Genomic DNA, 26,734 nt, shown 5'->3' with positions numbered 1-26,734 from the left:
TGGAAGGAGGGTAGGTAACCTGCAAAACAAAAATAAAAAGAAGTGTTTAAAATTAGATCGATGTTACTGAATGAGGTCAAAGATAACAAATTAAGGTAACACTTGGCAATATCTGGTTATTTGCACGTCTGCAGTGTGCCTGACACATTCCACCACCATATGCCCGCGTTAAAGAGGTGTCTGTAGGGAAGTGCCTACTGCGTTAAATTTACAGTATGGACCAACATGTCTTTAAAATGATTCAGAGATGAGACAGAATTAGGTGAGAGATCACGTCATTATGCAGGACAATATCGTTTATTTTGAACGCATTTAATTGGGGGCATTGTGTATCTAGGCCGCTCTGCTTACCTTGTGTAATCACTGTGGCGGACAAGTTCACAACTTGAATTTTGCTCTGGTTCTACACTGCAGACTGTATTAAATTCAGCCTTGTTTTTTTATGGGCAGAGTGGACAGCAGCCCATAACTTTAAAAGAGAAAGAGAAACAATGTGAGAGAGAGAAAGAGAGAAAAAAGACATTAAAAGTGTGAGAGAGAGAAAGTAATAGATGGAGTAGGAGAGGTACTGTTAATACTGGAGAAAATCTTCGTAGCTCACCTTTTTGTCTCTGTTGTGTGTCCAAGCACGTGCCGGTTCATAGTGTACCCTCAAGTTTAGTGATCTGAAAGATAGTATAGAGTTAGTAATAGAAGAGTGCATACAACTTCGCAAGTATATTTCTGCTTTATGTCTTTGCACACTCAGGATACTGTTTTACATCAACTTCCACTGCAAGGAGGCGTCTGTGGGCTCTTTTTCTCCCAGACTACTATACCCCATGCACTCCCACCACAGAGCGGTGAGTTCTCATTACTGCATACCCAGCCTGTTGCACCCCATTGACTCCCTGAGTCCGAAGGTGAGTGTCTTTTCTTGCGCACTCAGGGGCAGATTTACACCCCAGACTTTTGTGTCATGATTCCCATGTTAAAAGTAATGCAAAAGTGGCGCAAGGGGCTTCTAAATCTGCCCCTCAGACTGTTGCAACCTATCCATTCTCACTGCCCGGAGGTAATTGTACATTCCTATGCATTCAAGCTGCTGCACAGTACCCACTCTCTCCGCCCACAGGTGACTTCTCTTTGCTTCGGAAAAAAGCTTCTTTGCTCACCTTGTGCCATTGGCGTGATTCAAAGTGGGTGCACCACGTGTCAAAGCAGCCTTCTCAGATGTTGTTACCATGGCCACACATCATCGCAAAATACTTGAACGTTGAGCTTTGGAGGTGTTGGGGGGATACCAATTTGTGAGACACAACCTGTTAGATAAAAAGGAATATAACATTGTGTGTCATTTCTTTTTCAAAGGAGTGAGGAAGTGAGAGAGTGACTGAAAAGAATATTCACAGCTCACCTTTCTGTCACCGGTATGTCTTTCACTACGTGCCGGGACATAATGCACCCTGAAGCTCTACATCTAAAAGATAGTAAAAGAAAGATGTTATGATTGGTAATTATTACTATCTTAATGTGGAGTAGAATTACATTGCCCTTTCATACACCTTCTCTCCCGCATTTAAAAAAACAACTATTTGTACAGTTCCAACTTGTTTAATAGGCTTCGATTTTTGTACAGTTAGTATAGTAGTAATGTTTTTTATCCGGTTGTGAAAGCAAGTGGTGCGCAGGGATACACGTGGTTTCAATCCTCACAAGCGACGGACATTTCACCAATTATAAAAACTTTCCTGCTATTGGAAAAAAAATACAAATGCAATAAGATACATAGGGTATCCAGGACTGCGTACGCCTAAATCGCTGCGTCGCCTTTTTGTATGCAGTCTGCTGCACCCTATCTACTCCCTCCACTGCGCACCCAGGCCTCACTGCTCACCTTTTCTTGGACAGGGCACCTTCTACTTCATACAGTCCTGCTCTGCCACCAAGATGTCTCACATATGGTGCTCAGTCTTGATATCGCTATGGCGAAGGACATACTCGTGCTCCCATTATCATAGCAGGTTGCTCACCCGCTGAGTCCTTGCAGTACCACTAACTCAGTGACCAAAGAGGCCACACACGTAGTGGTGGGCCCCCCCTGCTCGGTGGTTCGGGCCTACATGAGGCGCCTGAACCACTAGGACGGGTCATCATAGCGCTTGTGATGGGAGCAACCCTAAAATGGCGTAGAATATGCGCGTCCGTCTTTTTTATTGGTAGGGTCATGTGTGTAGTGACGCATGTGCCGGATGGGTGTGATGGTGTTGTATACCAGCCATGAGGCATTGTGTGTGCCGTTCTGACAACTAGACCTGTAAGTAAGAAATCCCTACAATGGAAATCTGGGCCATGTAGCTCTGTTGTGTTTTTCTGGAAGCGTAAGCGGAGTGGTCTGGACTGACGTATGCCAGTGCTTCGCGAGGTTGTGAATGATGACTCTGGAGCTATGGGCGTGGTTCCGTCGTGAGCTATATGAAAAATCAACTGATTCTGGTGCCGTGTTGTAGTGCTGCTGTCACCTGGGTCTTACACGCAAATGTGTCATTATGTCTGTAAGGTCCCACAATATGGCTAACATGGAAGGTACGGTGTATCACTGACCCTATATTCATCAATAGCTGCACACATAAAAGATGGTGGACATGACGCATTTCTGCGAATGTGAATGTTTGTTGTACATTCAGTGGAGTGTTGTAGCTGTAGTAATACAGGGCTGTGAAAGGTTTAGGTTGCAGTTTTTGGCACATGAAGGGCAGATAATATATATACGTATGTGGTCATTAAGGTATACTGTCGAACTTGGTGCTGTCCACATCCTGTTATTGTAGAGTAATGACATAATCAAAGCATGCCTGAAAATGTACTGTAAGTACGGTGCTCATGTAAATTGTTGATATAGTTTTGGGTCGACTTTGCGCTATCTCAATATGTTTAAAAAAAAGAAATAGTACACTTATAAATTGACTATAGAGTTTCTTAGCTGTATTGTAATGATTCACTTTGTACTTTAGTATTTGTAGAATGAGCGAGAGAAAGTTGTATAATCAACGTTTTTGTTATTGGTAGAGGTAAGATGGTTGCATACGCTGTTTACAGCAGAATATAATGTGGTAGGGCGCAGGAGCAGCATTTTACAAAATTAATAAGTACACAGACACAGATAGATAGATGAAGTGGGTACGGGCACGTATGCTCGACTCCATTTTATTACGTTGGTGTTGGTAACAAGTAAAATAGTAATCATGATATCATACAGAGATATTCAATCAAAAATGGTTTATGACTTCTGCTGCACAAAGGTAGGAGCACTATATGTGAAATAATACACAGAAGATTCTATCGTAAAGGTTTCATGAGTTGTGGTGCACTAAGGTAGGATCGGTTTGTGTGGAGCCTGTGATGATGCATGGTTCAGGCAGACCACACTGGTAAGAATGTCTTTTGGCAACTCAATTTTGCCTTAATAAGGCCACGTGGCGAATATTTATGGTGCTTAGTGGTACGTCTGGTGCTCAGCGTGTGCTCACTCTGTGATGATGCGTGGTTCGAGCGATCTGTACTCCATACATTGACTGTTGCATTCTGGACTGCATGAACTTTGAGGGGGAAAAAAAACTACCATTGATGGTTATCAATTGCTCTGCAAACTAGGTCTACTGATTGCTCCCGATAACAAATTAAGCGATTACATTTCACGCAGTGCATTCTAACATTCTCAAAATGGGAACGTATGTCTGGTAGCGATGTTGAAGGTGATGCCCCAGAGGTACTTGGTATTGCCGGTGGTGGAGGTACATTTTGGCACTGTGTTCTACATTCTTTGTGAACAAAGTTCACAGGATGCAGGGATTAAAGGTGCTTGCGCATACTAGCAGTGCCACAAGAGTATTTTTTGTCTGTGCCTTACATAAATCAAGGCTAAATTCCCTACTGTCTGTAGTGTAGATACAAAGCTGAATTCAAGTTGTGAACCCTACTGTCTGCAGTGTACATCGAAGCCACTAGTCAGCCAGTTATAGCTTTTTTTCACTTATTTTAACAAAATCTGAATACATACAGTATAATTGTCTCTGAATTAAGTTAATCAAGGCTGAATTCCCTACTGTATATAGTGTAGATGCAAAGGTGAATTCAAGCTGTAAACCCTGCTGTCTGCAGTGTAGGTCTTAGGGTGGACTGCATCATCTGTAATCATGATTGACATGAAAGATACAACATGTATGGAATACGTTGTCAAAATACGTATGTTTCAGGGACATTATAGTTCAAATTGTGACCTGTGCTATCCACAGTGTAGACTGACATTAAGTGTGTATTTGCACTTTCAGCGTGAATTTTAATATTCAACTAAATCTATAAGTGATATAAAAGAAGTTTTTGAAAGAAGCATACTAATGGGATATTGTATAGGTTTGATAGGTGTTATACTTAGTTAGGTTTGCGCTGAGTTAGTGGTACCTGAAACAACAAGGTTCTGTGGAGCCTGCGGTGATGCGTGTTCTGGTTAGGCGGTACTGATAATAATGTTTTTGTCTTGTGAATTCAGTCTTAGTAACGCCACGTGACCATGATTTTTCGTGCACTGAGTTACTAGTACCTTTGGCGCTTAGCTTGTACGTATCCTGCGATGATGCATGGTCGGGGGGAGCACAGTAATTGGAGTAATGTGTTTTGTCGATTGGATTCTGCATGAATTCCATTTAAAAGGGACAGTATGTCTCACTGTGACATAAAACTGTTCACTCTTGTTTGCGATGATTTATGGTGTACTGAGTTAGTAGTACCATCGGTTTCAGGGTTGTTATAGTTAGCTGGACATTTCACTCTTACAAAATCATTGACATTCCTCAGTTATAGTTAGTTGTACTAACTGTAACTCGCGCGCCCGCAATCCACTGGTGATGATGTCACATATTACATCATTCATAACATGGTCAGTGACATCACTGATGACATCTGAAATGACATCACTGATGGCATCACTGATAACATCATTCACGTGACAATCAGATACACCTCATCATACACTACTATAACCTTTTATCACTCACTGTAAAATTCAGAGTACCATATCTGAATCCATTAACACAGCAATACAAGTATTTAAAAAGCCACTCGATGATTCCTAGATCTACACACACATCTAATCAATTAACTATAAATGTACTCATATATGTTGTCAATGATCAATAGAATACCAGCAAATATACTTATACACCTTTATTGTCATTACACACCAGCACACATCCTATTCACTTATGCAGTCATCCTACTCACTTTTGTATCATATTTACATTTACTCAGCTTCACACTTATACAAATAACACTTTATTTATTCATATAGATAGTAACTCATACTTAGTGTGTTATGAAATCACTATTACAAGTATACAGTTTTTCATATAGTCACTCATGCAATCATGTTCTACTTTGTAGGACATGTACCATTGAGAAATATATTTGTTCATCACCACACCCATAAAGATATTTACTCACACAAACAACTATTATAACATGTAGTCTTAACATCGTATACCTTCTGAAATAACTATTCACATATCTTTCGGCAGTCACAGATCCCCCACCGAACCACACACACATTCACTCTCCCATACAAATAGTCAGGTAACTAATCAATAACTAATGTAGACTTTCACGTAGCTAGTAAGCAACTGGTGCAGCGGTTTGCACAACAACTGGCCAAGTAATACAGATTAGTCACTATCCAATATATTTAGTGAGACACTATAAATTACTCAAGTAAACAATCAATCACACTGCTACTAAATCCTCTATCCAGATATTTATATATCCACTGATTCTTCAATGCAGATTGGTGTATATATAATACATATTTAAATAATTAACCAAACCACATTCACTGGGTGATGTCATCAGTGATGTCATTTGAGATGTCACCAGTGATGTCACTGACCATGTAATGAATGATGTAATATGTAACATCATCACCAGTGGATTGCGGGCGCGGGAATTACAGTTAGTACAACTAACAATAACAGAGGAATTTCAATGGTTTTGTATGAGTGAAATGCCCAGCTAACTATAACCTATGGTTTTTTCAATGAATATATATATATATGTATATATATTCACTGAAATAAATATAGGTTTCAGGGACGTTATAGGTATTTGGACATTTCACTCATACGAAACGATAGAAATTCCCCTGTTATAGTTAGTTGAGCTAACGATAACTCGCGCCCCCGGAATGCACTGCTGATGACGTCACATATTACATCACTCATGACATGGTCAGTGACATCACTGATGACATTACTGATGACATCAACCAGTGACTGTGTTTTTCTGTAAAGTTTAAATATGTTTAATATATATAGGGAAAGGCATATTGAAGAATGAGTGGGTGTATAAGTGTCTGAATGGATGATTTAGTAGGTGCATGACTGACTCTATACGTGAGTGATTAAACGTATCTTACTGAATGCATGGGTTAGTAACTAAACTGTGTGATTTTCTGTATCCGTCTGTCGGTGTGTAACCGGCTACATGGGCTTGTGAATAGCTACATGAGTGTCTATATGTGTTATTGATTGGTTGTCTGATTATCTGTATGGGTGCCTGAGTGTTTATTTTAGTGGGGTGTGTGTGACTCTGTGCATAGATGTGTGAGTGGGTGATTCACTGGATGCATGGTTTCAAGAGTGCATCTGTGATGGGCTGTATGGGTTCTTGACTGTGTGTATGGCCATGTTAGTGAGTGAATGTATATCTCAGTGGTACATGTGTGAGTAACTACATATGTGAAAGGCAGTATATATGTGTGTTGGAGTATATAAATGGCTATAAGGGAGAGTGTGTGATTCTGAGAGTGGATGTTTGGATGGGTGTGTGCTTGTACCAGTGATTGTATAAGAGCGTATGAATGTGCTAGTATTTGTATGAGTATTTGAGCTAGTGTGTGTATAACTGTATAGGTGAGTAAATGGCAGTGTGATTAATTATTTGCATGAGTGACTAGGTGTGTGAGAACCTCTATGGATGAGTGGTGGTGTGTGAGTGAGTGCATATGATAGTCCTGTACTGAATAACCATAAGTACGAGTGACTATACAGGTGAGTGAGTGGATGTGTGTGGAAACCTAAGAATCAGTGTAGTTATTGCTGTTGGAGTGTCTATGGTTTTGAGAATGGCAGTCTGTAATTTAGAGTGGGTATATCAAAGATTATATTAGGGTGTGAGAAGATGCATCAATTTATCACATGGATGATGTCATCAGTGATGTAATTTGAGATGGCATCAGTGATGTCATCCGTGATGTCCTTTGAGATGTCATGAGTGATGTCATCAGTGATGTCACTGACCATGACATGAATGATGTATTATGTGACATCATCAGCAGTGCATTGCAGGGGCGCAAGTTATAGTTAGCAGAACTAACTATAACGGAGGAATTTCTATGCTTTTATATAAGTGTAATGTCCAGCTAACTATAACACCCCTGAAACCTATTCAACTATGGCTGACCATAATTTCTATGACAAAATAAACCCCCTTATTTTGTTCCTTTTTAAATTAAATGTTTTAAGTGTTACAGTTTATTCCAATCAAGATGGCTTCAGGTGTGCCATACTATTGTCATTACTAAGGCTGTTAGCGCTCTAGTTGTTCTTCAGAACACTCTGGGAAGCTGCAGTAGAACACAAAGCAATCAACTGACAGGCTGCTCCTGTTGAAATATAACAGGTAGATATTTGAGATCTCACTTAAAACATGTCCTAATTTATCTTTCTACAGCACTGCCCATAATTTCTATGACAAAATAAACCACCTTATTTTGTTCCTTTTTAAATTAAATGTTTTAAGTTTTACCAGTTTATTCCAATCAAGATGGCTTCAGGTGTGCCATAATTTGGTAAATAGTAAGCCGGTTAGCGCTGTAGTTGTTCTTTGGAACACTCTGGGAAGCTGCAGTAGAACACAAAGGAATCAACTGACAGTCTCTGCCCTTGTTGGATGTACATGTTTTACTGAGAATGTCAGCCTTCATTATCACATGACTGAGAAAGGTAATGTGAATTTACAGAAAATATGCTCTCATGTTAGCTTCTGGAGCACCTTCCAAACCTCTATGGGACAAGCATGAGCAAATAGTTTTCTCAGAAACATGATTCATGATGTCCCAGCAGAAGGCTTTTTCACCTGGTAAAATCACATTAGAACACACCATAGATCCTAAAATGAGGTGCTATCATGTATATTGGTCCCAAGATGGCTGACAACTCTTCTTGGATGAAGTGCTGACAGCCAATCAGATCTCACAATAAGATGTGTCATTAGGCTCCGTCCAGATATATGTGCTTTTTTCCTTAAATATCTAAAAAACTACTGAACAGATTTACACCAATTAAGCAAAAGGGACAAGTCTTAACTAAGGACTACCTCTTTGCCAAATTTGGTGTAATTCCCTTCAGCAGTTCGGGCTGTAGCTGCGGCTCAAGGGTCCTATGGAAAATTACATGGGGAAACCACGTTTTGGGACCCCCTTTGTTCTCGGCCTCTGCTTCACGAATCACCCCGAGACTTTCAAGATAGGAGCAGAGCGGAGCAGGACATAAGTTTTGAAAATTTCGCGAAGATTCATTGACCGGCGTCAAAGTTATTGGAAATAGAAAGTTGTGGATTTCCTATGGAATGTAGGTCCTAACTATAACTACCTACTGGCGACCGCCATTAGGTAATATATATATATATATATATATATATATATATATATATATATATATATATATATATATATATATATATATATATATATATATATATATATATATATATTCACTGAAAAAACCATAGGTTATAGACCATATATAGTTAGGAATTAGCATTTAAAAAACCTTATTTTACTCACACAAAACCATTGAAATTCCATATATAGTTAGTTGTACTAACTATATATCGCGCACCCGCAATCCACTGCTGATCATGTCACATATTACATCATTCATGACATGGTCAGTGACATCACTGATGACATCACTGATGACATCTCAAATGACATTACTGATGACATCACTGATGACATCTCAAATGACATCACTGATGACATCACTGATGACATCACTGATGACATCTCAAATGACATCACTGATGACATCACTGATGACATCTCAAATGACATCACTGATGCCATCACTGATGACATCATTCATATGATAATACGATGAACCTCTTCAGACTCTAATATAACCTTAGATACACTCAGTGTAAACAGACACTCACAGACTGTCACTCATCCATGGAGTTACTCACACACCTAGTCAGTCATGCAAGAATCAATCACACCTCCATTTCCTCAACTATACAGTTATACACACCTTACTTATTCAAACATATACTAACACATATTTACTCTCTTTTACAATGCCTGATACAAGTTCACAATGATCAATTCAGCCACTCACACATTCACTGGCTCCTATGCACAGTTATTTATATATGTCAACTGTCACATGTACTGTGTTTTACATATGTACTTACTTTGACATGTAGCACTGAGATATCCATTCACTCACCAATGCACTCAGTCAAACGCCCATACAGGTGTTTCTACATGCACTTTTGAACCCATACATCTAGTGAATCAACTGCTCACACATCTATGCACAGAGTCATACACCTCCCAGCCACCCACACACACACACTCAGTCTCCCATACAAATACTTGGGCAACCAATCAATAACCCATATACTTACTCATATAGTTACTGATCAACACATGCAGCAGTTTACAGAACAACAGACATAATGATGCACAAATTAAGACAGTTTAGTCACTAACCCATGCACTCAGTGACACACATTTATTCACTCACTCATACAGTCAGTCATGCACCTACTAATTCCTTCATTCAGACACTTATACATCCACTCATTCTTCAATGTGTAACACATATTTTAACTTTACAGAAACATACAGTCACTGGATGTTGTCATCAGTGATGTCATCAGTGATGTCATTTGAGATGTCATCAGTGATGTCATCAGTGATGTCATTTGAGATGTCATCAGTGATGTCATCAGTGATGTCACTGACCATGTCATGAATGATGTAATATGTGACATGATCAGCAGTGGATTGCGGGTGCGCGATATATAGTTAGTACAACTAACTATATATGGAATTTCAATGGTTTTGTGTGAGTAAAATAAGGTTTTTTAAATGCTAATTCCTAACTATATATGGTCTATAACCTATGGTTTTTTCAGTGAATTTTCAAGGTTTTGTAAATGCTAATTCCTAACTATATATGGTCTATAACCTATGGTTTTTTCAGTGAATTTCATTGGTTTTTTAAAAGCTAATATCTATAGCTGTAAAATGTATTCTTCTTTAAATCCAAAAATATATTTTATATGTTTATTAATAATTTTTTTTTAAATATTTTTTTTGTTTCGCTCCCGGTCCGCGAACCGGGAAGCTTCCCGTTAGCTCATCTTGATGCCGCGACCCAGTCCGCGAACCGGTAAACGTTCCGTTTGCGCAACTGCCGCTTTAGAAATCAACATCGTGACGCGTCGCGAAAGCGCGACGTATCGCGTTGCCGCGTAATGCGTCTTATGACGTACCGCGTTAGCGCACCCGGAAGTGCCCCGGGGCGCGGACCGAGGCGCGAAACGCAGCTCCCCGGAAGCGATCCGCGGCGCGGACCGGAGCGCGTAACGTAAGCATAACAGGTCATGTGACTTGTTAATAACACTTTTCATTGGTTCATTTCACTTTTGGTTTCATAATCATGTAAGGCTAGGTCAGGTGACCTAAAAATAACACTTTTCATTGGTTGAGAACTATTGTTTTTCCCAAATGATGAAAACCCCTCCTTCTTTCCTCACTCTGACTTTCATCATTGTGAGAGGAAGACCTTTATTAATACTTGAGAAATGGCTTCAGTAGTTGCTTCAGCTGGTGCACCCCCACCACCACCTCCACCTCCTCATGGGAAGAGAGGACCACCTCCCCAGGTGATGACCAATACAGAGGAGGAAGAAGAAGAAATAGAGGAAGAGGAGAGAGAAGAACCACAGTTCTTGGAAGAGATGCCCCGGGTTTCCCATAGGAAAGCCAGTTTCATCTGGCAGTTTTATTCAATCCCTCCAGGGCAAAAGAAAGTGAATGCGAGGTATGTCACCTGCCTCATCTGCAAAGATAAATTATCAAGAGGGACTGATAAAAAGTATAGTTATGGGAACTATACCATGCATAGGCACATGACCAGGAAGCATCCACTCAATTACAGCTGGGCGGAAATACAGGATATGGAACAAAATCCAACATCAACTCCTGTGGCCAGGTCAAGATCGTCAATATCATTGACACCAGCAGAGGCACGGGAAACTGTGCCAAACATCCAAGAGAATTTTGGCCACATGAAACATACTTGTATGCACTGTGGTGCGTTGATAGCATGTGGCAACATGAGTATCAATTCAATAAACCTAGCTTACAACAATCATAATTGCCCTAACCGCCCCCAGTAATTTTTTTTTTGCTCCTGTTGAGCCCTTTTCAATGCCTGTTTTTTGTTGTTCCCCCCCCAAAAAAACCAAAAAATATATAAAATCGTTCAAAAAATACAAAAAAAACAAAAAATGTTCAAAAAATAAAAAAAAATATAAAACAACAAAAACATTAAAAAAAAAGTTCTTTTCAGAACTACCTCCCCTTTCAAAAAAAATTGCTAGAATGTTTAGCACTCTGGCAAGCTCTATTTCTTTTGGTTCGCTTCCCGGTTAGCTTCCCGGTACCAAAAAAGGGTATAATTGTGAAAAACAAAATAGATAAGGAAGTGAAAGAAAAAAAAAGAGAGTAGAACAATAACAAAGAAGAGTTTCTTGGAGAATGTGAGTGAATGTTCAAAATAAGATTAAAACATGGGGAATAACAGAGAGAAAAAATAGAAAACAGAAAACAAAAAATAACAGAAAAAGATTAATTGAAACAGCAAAGAAATGTAAGTAACATAGAGCCATATCATCAACATAGGCAATAAAAGTTTTGCAGCTTTTATCGTCAGAAATGTGTCGCTAAAGCCGCTTTTGCGGCAGAAAACTGCCACTAAAACCACTTTTGCACCAGTTTTCTGCCAATAAAAAGAGCAATAATTTTATTGGCTGTGTTCATATTATGCCCCTTAGTGTGCTTCAACTACACAGAGAAAGCATTATGAACAAGTAGTGATAGAGTGATCAGTCAAAGACACTAAGAGTAACAGAGACGGAGTGAGTGAACAAGAGTGAGGAACTATGAGAAGAGAGGGACTGAGAAAAAGAGTGGAAGGAGTTGAGTAAGTAGGTAATAGAGAAAGGAATGAGGTAAGTAGCAAAGGCAGGAAACTGAGGGTTAAAGAAATGAAGCAGTGGAACTAATAGAAGTTAAATGTGATAGAAATGTAACGAAAAGAGTACAAAATATTTACCTTATAATTGTCGTTAAATTACTCACTTTTTGTTTTTATACTTTCAATCTGTGAAAGAGAGAACAAACATTTGAAAAATATTAAAACATGTATTTAAAAATTACAAAAGACAAGGGAAAAGATTGAAGGACAAACAGTTTTTCAACAACTTTGACACTTACAGAAGCTTCTGCTTCTCCAGGCCCCCTACACAGTCCTAAAGATATACATTTTAAACTAACAGTATCTTGTTGCAGATGAAGTGAGGCCTATCTTAAAACATGGTGCATCTTTTGCATTGCTGTTGTCTCAGAAAAGTGTCGCAAGACACTAAAATTTTAAATGATTGCTTCAGGATGCCAATAAGATGTGTCCTATCCAGAGGTTTGTTTGAGGTGAGGCCTACTCAGGGTTGCAGATGAAATTTAGAGTTGTTGAAGAGTACAGAGAAGATAATACATTTGCAGGCCTACCAATGAAGTGAGTCATGTCCACTGCACTCTTGAACAAAGGCCAAACCTCCTCTGTTTCCCTGGACAGACCTAAACTTGATCTGCACAATGTGATTCGTAATGATAGGAAACACAGGTGATGTAATTGAAATACGTGCAATTTCTTTTGCTCATTTCACAATCACATCACTTGTGTTTCCTTTGCTTAGGTATCTCATTGTGCAGATGTAGTCCAGCATATGAAAGAGTACGCAGAAGTGCAGCACTGCATGCAACAACTTTGACACTTACAGAAGCCTCACCTTCTCCATGCCTCCTACACAGTTCTACATATACATCATAAATGCAAACAGTACAGAATTAATTATACATGTTAAATGGTTTATTTTTGCTGTTCTCAGAATGTATCAAAATTCACTAAAAACAGTGACTTGAAGGTATTCATCATATAACAGCGGGAAAAAAAAAACACAATCAAAATGATTGTGTTTAAAAAACCCATACAAAATAACAAATCAGAATTCAGAACTCCTTAAAGTTAACTTACTTTCCATGACGTCAAAGGATGTCCTATGAACAGCTTACACTCTGTTGTGCTGTTATTACTTTCAGCCCGCCACTTTCTGAAAGAAAACCTCCATCGTTTTTAAAAACATGTTACATGCAATAAATGACTTCTTGCTCTCTACCACAAGTTTCCACAAGGCCAAATCTTGTCAGAGCCATTTATAACTCTTGGATTTCTTGTAAGCCAATCCCGTCATTTGGCATTTCTGCAACTTTCAGAATTAAAATGTTGAAGATCATTTTCACAATCCTGGAATAGTAATATCTTCCCCTTCTTGCTCAATCATGTTCTACATTTCCTATGACACTGATACTGCTTACTATGAAGCAGACTTACACTACCTCTATGGCTACTACAATTATTTAATTCTCTACATCACTTTTAAAAACAAAGCAATCTAAAACAGTAGACAGCATTGCAGACTTACATTCCCTCTACTCTATGTTTTGATTGGCTGCTTCAATTAGCTTATAAAAAGAAATAGTTTTTCTGAACTCATTCAAAGTGCACTTATTTCTCCATGACGTCCAGTCTTATGGTTAGAAGTTATGTCTCTGAACTACACTTATCCTCAAGGCCAAATCGTGTAGGAGCCATTAGAACTTCTTGAAATTCCACAGAGCACATCCCGAGATTCTTTCCCTAAAATTTTGGTTTTAAAAACACCAGGTAAGAGTTTTTAAGGTCATACGGCAATTTTTTTTTGAAAATTAAAACAGAATCATTGCAGAATGACCAGCCATTTCTAGACTTTAAATAAGCTGTGTAATGTCCTGATGTTATTGAAGGACCGTCATGATATATAATTGCTGCAGTTACAAAAGTCCTTCCTGATATCGACAACTGCGAAGCCACAACATTTTTAATTAAAGTTGTCAATTTTGTTCCATCAGGCCTACATCGTTGGAACATTAAAATGACATACTGGCCATATGTTCGTATAAATAATGTGGACATCATTTCAGATTTACATTGGCTACACTCCATGTTGTGATCAGCTGCTTTTACTAGCTTATTAAAGGAGACTGATTTACTGTCTGGCAAAGTTAAATATATAAATCTTTCTGAGTCTACACTAGTAGTACTTGATACCATACAGTTCTCGCAGTCATGCTGCCATTGATAAGAAAGCCCAAACAGCTGATCTACATCTACACCTTCAGCATGCAATACATCAAGCATATACATTAAAAACTCCTGACAATCTTGCTGAATATTTTGAGAGAATTGTGTTTGGCCTGAACATCTGTCTAACAGATTTCGAATTTCAGACACACTTTCTATGTTTGTTCTATCAGTGCTACATTTCTCTAACACAGAATTTAACAAACTGCAAAATCTTTGATCAGAATTGACCACAATCTCTTCTTTTACATTTTCTAGAGAAAACAAAACATTAACCACTACATTAGCATAGCAGTTGACACCAGAACTGTTTTCAAATTGAAAACCAACAACATCTTCAACAGAATCCTTTTTGTTTCTGCTTATAATTTCAGGTTCATCCACTTTTCGTCTTTTTGCTACAACCTCCCCAGTATTGGTCACATTTCTTCGTTTCCGGCCTACCACACGTTTCTCAAACAAAGGATATTGAGGCAAATGTGGCGCATACTCTCTTCTTAACCTATTGTATTCCTTAACACAATCTAGATCCGCACAAATGCTTGTGACATCACACTCAATCAAGTACAATCCCGATAAAGTTCTAACTCGTGACAATGCCACATATGCCATACCCTCCTTGAACACAGAACTGCCAATATTCACCAATGCACTGTCTACACTTAAACCTTGCGATTTATGGATTGTCACCGCATATGCCAAGCAAACAGGAAACTGCTTACGGCGAACATATAAGTCTTTTACAAGCAAAAATCTAGCAGAACAACGACCAATTAGCTGTACTTCCTCAATGCCATCAAATTTAATTTTTAAAAATTCAATTCCATCTCTATTTCTGTATTTTACAAAATCAACAACATTACCCATTGATCCATTTACCAGACCTCTTTCAACATGTAAATTCCTTCTTAAAATTATACGGCAGTTCAAGCACACATTCAGAGTCTTTTCAAAACCTGCAGTTTTAGATATACTCTTCTCTAATGAATCCAATTTTGTTTTCAGATTCTCAGACAAAATAATTGTTGATCCCATATGCTCTACTCTGTCAATAGCTTCCAGTTTCACAATCTCTTGCTTTTCTAAATGCAACATTTTGTTGTTGAATTTGGCACATTCGGCAAGAGTTGGCATCAAACATATTCCAGATTTCTTCTCAGTAATTTTCTGAAAAATATTCTCAGGCACAACATCTTGTTCTGGATATAAATTTGACAGTAATCGTGCATGTAAAGCTTCTTTCCCATGCTCGGTCACTTTTCCAATTCTAACATCTTGTAGAATAGTCTTGTAAACTTCATCCTTCGCCTGACGCATATTTTCATGCAGTTCAGCATAATTGAAGTTTAACCATATATTGACGTTGCCAATGCTGCCTAGGCACTTCCTGGTATCTTCATGCGTGAGCATTTTGAACACAGGTTGCCCTTTCACTGGTGTCAGCTGCAGAAGATCTCCGAAAACAATGATGTGTTTGCCACCAAATAACACATCATACTCTGTTTTGAGAACTTCTTGCATTCTCAAATGCACAAAGGCAAGCATGACATTGGAAACCATGCTTACTTCGTCAATGATAAGAAGTTTCATTTTCCTCAAGATTCTTGAAACTTCAAAACAAGCATCTCCAGATAGCTTGTGATATTGTAATTTGTTGTCATGCTCCACTGGCAGCATCAGTAAACGATGTAAAGTAATCCCTTTAATGTTATGTGCTGCCAGTCCAGTTGGAGCGGTGACAACACAAGACAGCGATGACTCTGTCCTTTCCTGCAAATAGCATGAAATTGCTTTAATGAGGAAACTTTTTCCAGTTCCCGCTTCTCCACTCACGTACAGTCGGACAGGCTTCAACGACGTACATGAGCACTCTTTCTTGTCATGACTTAATCCATGATCAATTTGCATGGTAACTTCGTCATATATTTTCCTCTGCTCAACGTTGAGTTGTCTTTCCAACTCTTCTAAGTTAACCGCATCCTCCTGAGCATGTGCCATGGCTCTTTCCACTTCATTCATAGCAGTGGCAGCTTCATTTTCGATAACAGGTCCTCCTAGTGGATCCTGACTCAATGAAGCAGAACTCTGACTGTCCTGAGAACTGTCTCTGGCAATCTTGGCTGCAATCATTGCTTCCTGCTCAATTTCCGCATTCAACATTTGTACATATTTGGGAAAAGCAGGACATTCTATGGTCTCCTTGGCGGCATTGAAAGAGTCTTCGTAACAGAGAAAATCTCCAAGCAGTTCCTCTTCTGCACGCCAAGGCTTGAAAAGTTGCAAAAGTGCTAAATAGAAAAACTCCTTTTTTTCAGGAGATTCGCCACTCAATTTTCGATGGTTTACCAAGTGGCATTTTCTTTGCTTGACCAGACATCCCTCACTTCTTATTACAGCATACACTCCTTTCTCAGTATCTTCTTTGATGTTCCTCTTGAATATGTAATTTTGAAGAACCTCATACAGACAAACATTCTCGAGGTGAATGCTTCGATTTGGATAATATGTATCCAACATGTTGGTCTTCAAAATGTCGGTACTGTTTGGCTCCTTTTCCGCCAAATACTCAATTTCCCGCACAGGTTTGAGAACTCGATTACGCGTTGCAGCAAGACCAAGACTCGCCCAAATGATACTCCTGGACTTGGCATAGAGACTTGCTGAAGACAACCGGTCAGAACATTCGTACGCTCCGATTTCTCGATGCGACAACATCTTCAGACTGAAACTGTACAACTTCTTGCTGAGGCTCTTTTCATGGGAAATGTCCTCCCACATATCCTTCAATTCTGTCTTCTCTTTTTTGGTGATGTAAGACGTCACATACCGAGCCACAGCCATACAGTTATCAGCCACAAACTGTATATCCATGTTAGCATTCCACATGGACAAAATCACCGGGTTGTAGTCGTTGATGTACTTGGACTCTTCGTTCCTCTTCAAATTGTATGTGTTTTTAGGTGATTTCTTCATCACATTATGTCGCAGCGAAGACATCAAACTGTTTACTCTTCCTTTAGAAATCACCGGTCGTGGAAAGCCGAAACGACATTTGGTGTAGAACTTGTCCTTGTTTCGGAATTTACGATGACAGTACTTTCCACATCGATGGCTTTGGAAACGCAGAACTTTTTCTCTTAGGCTTTTCTTCTCCTTTGCGTTTGGAACAGCACACGTAGAATACTGTTGTATAAAACTCATCACTGAGTCTTCTGGATCCGTTCCAAATTTAGGTGCATCCTTGATCCACAGCAACATATGTATATGAGGAGCACCTCTTGCTTGGTACTCCTTTCTCCAGAAGAAATCCAACACCTCTCCAAGAGGTGGATTCTTCTTATTCATGATGAAAGACATCATAGCTTCAAATCTATGATTGAAGTACCTACATACATTGACTGGATCCAAAGAGCACAGTTCTCCGGGTGTCTTGAATTCGATGTTTTCTACGTTAGCATTTGCCTCTCGTAGAAATTCAAGTAAGTCTTCCCAGCCATACTCGGCACAGCTCAGAGTGAGGAACCATGTGGGAGTACCTAAGTTCCTCAGCATACATTTTAAATCACCATGACGACGGTACCAGTACTCATTAGTACCACGCTGACACGCCATGAGATTAATCAGGTGAGAATCCAAAATACTGTCTTGGACATTGACTTTATCCATAAAGTCACTTGCCGAGATGTTTTGCATGTGTATACCACTTTTCAAGATGTGGTTCACTGCATATGACAGTCCAGACAGATCGCTTTCAAATAGGAGATGAAACAAATAAGGAATGCATTGTCGAAACCTAGCATCTCCTGCATACAATCGCAAAGTCCGGTATTCAGAAGCAGGAATTTGATGAGGTTGCTCATCATATCTTCCTCCCTGACCTGTTGGAAAAAGCTGTGGGAAACACCGAGCTTCCAAACTTTCCTCCCAGACACTAATGGGACTCCCTTTGGCTTGTTTCATTTGAAACAACTCAATAGCATTCCCCATGACTTCCTTGGAATGCAAAGGTTGAACACTATAATGTTCATATATTTCTTCACTAGTAGAAGTTTCTACTTTCTCAATTTGACCAGCACACAAATCGCTATCCTCTTCCTCACTTACTTCCTCTTCTGCAACATATACATTCTTATAGTATTTATTATTTTTTTCAAATACAATGTTGCCTTTTTAACTTTCCTAACATCTACTAAATCTTGCCATATTTTCTTATTCTTTGTCGGAACCCCATTAACTAAGATAACCAGAGGTTCCTCGTCCACTTTTTCTACTCCAATTGTGTTAATGTTTTTCTTCAAATCTAGAGGCAAATAAACAACTCTTCCCTTTAATCCTCTCTGTAAATCTGATGGAGGCAATTTCCCTGTCTTTGGCTCCATTCTTACAATAGCCTGAAAGGGATGGATACTTTGAATCAAAATAGATTCATAAGTATTTAAATCCTTCAATTCAGAAAGAATCTCAACCAATTCCAGATTATTATGAACTGCTCTAGCAGGCATCTGGTTTTGATTTAATTTGCAACAACAATAAGTACACACACGTTGATCCAATCCCAAATCAAAACAATTTTCTACCATCAAGTATGTTGCGAAATCCTTCCATTCACTATTATTTTCCCTTTCACTTTTTGCATATAAATCCACTAACTTAGTCTGATTCTTATAATAAGTGCGTCGACAACACACACAAGTGAAATTTGGCCTCTCACTTGATTTGACCTGAAACGTGGCAATTTCCCTCTGGAAATTATCTGTACTGGAAACCTGTACACTATCTTCCACATCACCCGCTTCTTCTTGGTCAATTTCAACATTCTCCTCTTTATTTCCAAAGTAACAAAACTCAATTTCTTCACATATATTCTTCACATCTATTTCAGAACCATGCAAAAGAGCAGCACATAATTTTTTAAGCATAATTGCTGGACTCTTAGCATAATACAACATTCTAACTAATTTCCTCACTTTATTATGATGCACTGCTAGCATCCTGAAATGATGAAAAACACTCTGGCATACTCTCCTGGAAAGACAAGCCAGTGAATGACCATGCAAAGCTGTCACTTCTCTCACTCTGCAAGGATCTAATTCTTGCAACAACCTTATTTTCTGCTTCAAACTTTTCTTATTAAATGACCGTACAAAATCACAAAGCAAATTGATGGAATCCTGTCGCACACTGCAAATACTACTACACTTCCAGGTGTACACAGGACCCTTAGCACGTCTTCCTAAAACCTCATTACCTAACACCTCTTCTGCCTCTGTTGTCACAAGTTTTTCTTTTTCAACTGGACAACCATCTTTCACTTCATAAGCACGACCACTGGTGTCAACTGCATGCACCAAATCATTATCCTGGAAATAACTCTCCTCATTAAAAAATGCCTCACAGCTTGAACTATGCATCCATTCTCCAGAACAAACTTCACAAAAATTACTACGATTAACTATTCTCTTCCATCTACTATTTCTTTTGAAATCATAAATTGCCTTGTTTAGCTTCCTAATTCTATTGATTATCAAAATAAATAACTTACGTTTAATTTCAAATGCCTGATCAATAACTTTCTCAACTTTTTTTTTTCTCTTATAAAAAACCACTTTCTGTTGACCTTTCTTAATATTTTTTAACAAATTGCCAATTATCCTGTTACGGAACATTCGTTTACGAATGTCCCTAAACTGTTGTTTCCTTCTACTATCATGCACAGAGTTATCTCTTGGTCTAGCAGTAACATTTTTGATTGGCCTTTCCTTTCCATTTGAATTGCTTCTCTTTTTCTGGACTGAAACATTTTCTGTAGTAATATTTTTTTTACTACAAATATTTCTTATGAATGTTTTTGTACTCTTACCCGGTGCTTTCTTGTTGACTTGACAAATCTTTTTGTTAGAGGACTGCTGCTTTTTTTCAATCACCTGCTGTCTTTGACGTTTTGCAGCCTTTCTCAGTCTTTCTTTCGTTGGCATGGTGAAATGTTGAAATGATCTGCAGTTGAATCTGTGGTAAAATATATTAAAAAATTTTATTAACCACTATTACCCAACAGTACATCAATAACAGTAATCAAAAACTTAAAACACTACTTTACATTTTTACATATAAGATTTTTAAGGAATAAATAGCGATTCTTTACCATTCCTAATTTGCGACGAGCAAATTGCTAATTGCAAATTACCCATTCATTTCCATGGGCCAGGAGGCCCATAGGAATGAAGGTGCAATTTGCGATTAGCAATTAGCTCATCGCAAATTAGGAATTTTTCCAAAGGTGCAGGGGTGTCTCAAGAACACCCTGCTGCACCCCTGAAAAAGAAATTTGGGGGCATATGGCGCACATAAATTTTAACAACATTCCTTTACCTCAAAAACGATTTTCAAGTCATAATTTGAAAACACTGCCCACAGGGAAATGACTTAAAATGTCCTTAAGACACATGAAAGTGTTTTTTGAAAGCCTTTGCAATTTTTTTGGGTCACTTTTAACATGGTTATGTGACTCAAACAGTCAAAATCTAAATTTACCATGCACAAGTGTGACCATATTTACAAGGAATGTGCCCCACGGAGAAAGGTCTTTTAATGTAATATGGGAAAAATGACATCAGAGACACTGAAATGCCTTATAAAGAAGCATACACCATTATATCCTTGTCATAAATTTACAAACCATTCCTTTTCCCCAAAAACGATTTTCAAATCATAATTTGAAAACACTGCACATGAGGAAATGACTTAAAATGTCCTTAAGACACATGAAAGTGTTTTTTGATTGCCTTTCCAGCATGGTTGGGTCACTTTTAACATGGCTATGTAACACAAACATTCAAAATCTAAATTTGCCATGCACAGGTGGGAGCATATTTACAAGCAATTTGCGCCACAGAGAAAGGTCTTACATTAAAATGGTAAAAATAACATCAGAGACAGTCAATTGCCTTATAAAGAAGCATACACCATTATGTCCTTGTCATAAATTTAAAAACAATTCCTTTTCCCCAAAAACGATTTTCAAATCATAATTTCAAAACACTGCACATGGGAAAATGACTTAAAATGTCCTTAAGACACATAAAAGCGTTTTTTGATTGCCTTTGCAGCATGTTTGTATCACTTTTAACATGGCTATGTAACACAAACATTCAAAATCTAAATTTGCCATGCACAGGTGGGAGCATATTTACAAGCAATTTGCGCCACAGAGAAAGGTCTTACATTAAAATGGGAAAAATAACATCAGAGACAGTCAATTGCCTTATAAAGAAGCATACACCATCATGTCCTTGTCAGAAATATTATAACCATTCATTTCCTCAAAAACGATTTTCAAGTCATAATTTGAAAAGACTCCACAGCTCCTATGCAGAAAAACACCCTGTCAGTACTAATACTTCACATTTTCTCCAATTACATTTTCTCAAAGAAACAAAATCTATTTGTAAAACATTTGAGACAAAGCAACATTTGAAAAACACAACTTTCTTCATAATTTTCTCCTTAAAGCACACTATTCTCTATCTAAATTAAAGAAATATTTTCTCACCTTAGCAAATACTTTGAGTTTCAAAACAGTCTCAGAAACACACCAATTTGTCTTCAGCAGAGCAAAAGGTATGCACTCCAGAGTCTGCAGCTATCAAAAGCACAGAAATGCTGTAATTCTTCACACATATCTCTCATGTCACCCAATCAAAACTCTTCCCTCACTTTTTTTCAAATGAAAACCCTTCCCCCCTCTGCCATTTCATGCCTTTTCTGCATGGCAACCACCTCTTGGAAGACTTCTGGTGTTTGCAAGTTCACACAACAATGTTGCAATTGAACTTTGAACTCTCAGTGCACCTCATATCCAGTGCATTCTTTCATTTAATGATTTTTTCTTGACCACTCAAAATACATCTTTCAAAAAACTCCTCCATGCACCCTAACTTTCTGTTTTCAGCAATCAAAATCCACCAATCACTGTTACTGCTTCATTAACACAGAAACTCCACAGTTTTTTTCATTTTAAACTCTTATTTTTTCAACTGCCATTTCATTGCCACACTTCATCTGACTGCAGGAGAACCTTCTCTCACCATGTTTTCAGTCTGGATTGTTGGACATAGTTACATCTATTGGGCTCAGAGGTATGCTGAGAACAGGAATTTACCTAACCTCAATTTACAAGATGTGGAAATTAAGTGGTTTGGCCACAGAGGATTAAAATGTCACCAATTGATACCATTGGTGAAAACCTTTATGCATTTGCCAAAACCTGACCTGTTAATTGTGCACTGTGGAGGTAATGATTTGGGCACTTTGACTGGGGTAGGTCTGGAAATGCTTTTAAAGGACACCTTTGAGCAATTGATGGCACTTTTTCCTCAAACTGCCTTGGTATATTCAAATATATGCCAAAGACAGAAATGGAGGTGGTCAAACCAATTTTGTCCACAAATTGAGAAGTCGAGGAAGCATGTAAACAAATCTGTTTCAGCTTACATGAGAGACCATGGAATGGGCTCCCTGTACAACAATAACTTGCGTTACTACATGCAAGATATCTACAGAGGAGATGGAGTTCACTTCTCAGATGAGGGCAACAGAATTTTCATTCTGAATTTAAGACTGTGCATTGGTACCTACTTATAAGTACCTAAATGTACCATAAACCCAAAAGCTCTTCTCAGAGCTACCCTACATCTGATCACTCACAATTATTATTTTACTCTAACATTTTTCACTAATTTTCAACAAAGTACGCTCCCTGGGGCGAACCGGGAGCTAACCTCGCAAATTTTTTAAAAAAAATGTTTTTTTTTCGCACATATAAGCCTCCTCAGCCACCCTCAGAAAACCTAGGGGGTCAAAATAAGTCTACCGTGCCCCCTTCTACCCATTCTGAACATTATTTGCCCTCCATCTTGTATCTTAATTCGACCGAAACACAAAATGGTGGACTCCCGTAACGCTTAAGGTTCGCGAACCGGGGCGCTCACCAGTTCGCGTACCGGGTCGCTCCCTGGGAAGCGCACCATCAAAAAAGGTGGGAAAGTAGTTTACAGAAAAGCGACTGGAGACAATTTCACCAAATATAGATTAGCTCATACTACATACCAATCCCTACCATTTTCACAAATTTGATTGGAATTCCATTTAGCCATTTAGCCTGTAGACCTCTCTAAATACCCTGAGGTAAATTACTTCTCGAAACACATCTGAAGTGTTGGAATTGACAACCAATTAAAATGTTACTTTCATTTTCTACTTTTTTTACCTGACATTTGATTGGTTATGTATCTGAATATATATAAAGAAAGAGAGAGAAACACAGCCTTTTTGACTACTACTTCCTGAACTACATTGCAAGATCATTTTCACTCACAACTTAAACTTGTTTTTAGAAGGTGAGATATTATTTTATAAATTTGAAAACATTTTCAGATAGTAATATACTATCCCTCTGTAAGAGTTAGACATTGAGAAAGGCTTCTTTATTATAATTATGGATTGATTTAGGTTTCTGTGGTATAATTATGAATTTACTTAGGCTTCTTCACAGGCACTTTTTAATAGTACTACTTCACGCCTGAAACCATACAGTGCCCATAGATTACTTCTCTGTTATAAACTCACAAGTACCTGTCTGAACTTAAACCCAACAGTGCCCTATCTCTACTGATATATTTATTTTTTATGCAAATTACAGCAATAAAATGGAAGGTGAGCAGAATGTTTCCTTCGAAATTGTTCTGGACAGCAACAATGAACAAGTTATGGAACCCATTGATGACTTAGAATTCATGGATGAGTCACGGGACTATGAATTACTTCAATGTGTAGAATCTGTCGATCATTTACTCCATTATGATGACGGTCAAATGTGGGAACTTATGTTCACTCAACAAGAGGACCTATCGGACAGTCAAATGCTGGACGTTCTATTAAATTTTGAAAAACAATCCGAAAAATAAAATTGTATGTAATATTAAAAAATTGTTTGAGTCTTTAATCATTTTTATATGTAATTCATAAACTAGTTAAATGTTAGAAATGTTATTAAATTTTGAAACACAATCACAATAATAAATAATTGCTTAAAAAATAAAAAAATTAAAAAATAATCAACAAAACCAACAATCAATTAACATACAGTATTTGAAAAGTCTATCATTCATTTTTCATTATAGTACGCTGCCCAGAACGCTTCCCGGTTCGCGAACCGGGCGCTACCCACGCAAAAAACAAAATTTTTTTTTTTTTTGCCCCGCGGGGCCAATTTTAAAGCCTCCACATTAAACCTAGGGGGTCAGGGAGGATATACTATGCCCCCTTATGGTCATTTCCCCCTTTGTTTTGGCCTCCTCTTGTCTCTCGATCCTACCGAGAGACAAGATGGCGGCCGCTCCGGACTGTTTAGAATGTTGACAGGCACCGGAGAGCCAATCAGCTTCGCTACGCGAAGTTTCGGTACGCGTAAAGTCCGCGAACCGGAGCGCTGCCCGGAGCGCGCTTACAGATATATATCTTTTTTTAAACGTTAATTTCTCAAAATCCACTGAAGCACATATATTGAGACCTAGCAAAGGCACATCGGGCTACCAGTCCCTACAATTTTGCCAAGTTTCGTGCAAATCCATTCAGCCGTTCGGGCTAAAAGTGAGGCCAACCGCCCTATGGAAAACTCAATGTTAAAAACACGTTTTCGGACCCCCCTTTTTTCTCGGCCCCCCCTTGACGAACCCCCCCCCAAATTTCCAGGGGCTGCTCAGAAACAAAATGTTCCATTTTCCTGAAAATTTCAGCCAATTCTGTCCACAAACGCCAAAGTTATTAGACATAGAATTTTCAAAAATCCCATAGGGAAAAAATCCTAACTATATATACCTACTGGCGACCGCCAGTAGGTAATATATATTACCTAATGGCGGTCGCCAGTAGGTAGTTATAGTTAGGACCTATACATATATATATATATATTCACTGAAAAAACCATAGGTTATAGACCATATATAGTTAGGAATTAGCATTTACAAAACCTTGAAAATTCACTGAAAAAACCATAGGTTATAGACCATATATAGTTAGGAATTAGCATTTAAAAAACCTTATTTTACTCACACAAAACCATTGAAATTCCATATATAGTTAGTTGCACTAACTATATATCGCGCACCCGCAATCCACTGCTGATGATGTCACATATTACATCATTCATGACATGGTCAGTGACATCACTGATGACATCACTGATGACATCTCAAATGACATCACTGATGACATCACTGATGACATCATCCAGTGACTGTGTGTTTCTGTAAAGTTTAAATATGTTTTACATATTGAAGAATGAGTAGATGTATAACTGTCTGGACGAAGGATTTAGTAGGTGCATGACTGAATGTATGAGTGAGTGATTAAATGTGTCTCACTGAGTGCATGGGTTAGTGACTAAACTGTCTTAATTTGTGCATCATTATGTCTGTTGTTCTGTAAACTGCTGCATGTGTTGATCAGTAGCTATATGATTAACTATATGGGTTATTGATTGATTGTCCAAGTATTTATATGGGAGACTGAGTGTGTGTGTGGCTGGCTGGGAGGTGTGTGACTCTGTGCAGATCAATGTGTACTTGTATCAATGATTGTATAAGAAAGTAAGTATGTGTTAGTATATGTTTGAAAATGTAAGGTGCTCTATGTTTAACTGTATAGACAAGAAAATGGAAGTGTGATTGATTCTTTACAGGACTGACTAGGTGTGTGAGTAACTCCATGGATGAGTGGCAGAGTGTGAGTGTCTGTATAGGTGTATGAGTGCATATGATAGTGTTGTAAAGATGAGTGATTGTATGTATGAATGATTGTATGGGTGAATGAGTGAATGTGTGTGTAGACGTAGGAATCAGTGAGTACGTATGTAGTAACTAGTATTGGTGTGTCAATGGTTTCAAAAATTATACTCTGTATTTAACACTGGGTGAAACAGAGGTTATATTAAAATGTGAGGAGATGCATTGTATTGTCACATGAATGATATCATCAGTGATGTGGTCATTGATGTCAAATGAGATGTCATCAGTGATGTCATCAGTGATGTCATTTGAGATGTCATCAGTGATGTCATCAGTGATGTCACTGACCATGTCATGAATGATGTAATATGTGACATCATCAGCAGTGGA

Source organism: Lissotriton helveticus, chromosome 6 (assembly GCF_964261635.1).
Source record: "Lissotriton helveticus chromosome 6, aLisHel1.1, whole genome shotgun sequence".
In the NCBI taxonomy this organism is placed as follows: domain Eukaryota; kingdom Metazoa; phylum Chordata; class Amphibia; order Caudata; family Salamandridae; genus Lissotriton; species Lissotriton helveticus.
The sequence above is the reverse complement of the archived record's forward strand: the minus strand, read 5'-3'. Positions refer to the sequence as shown.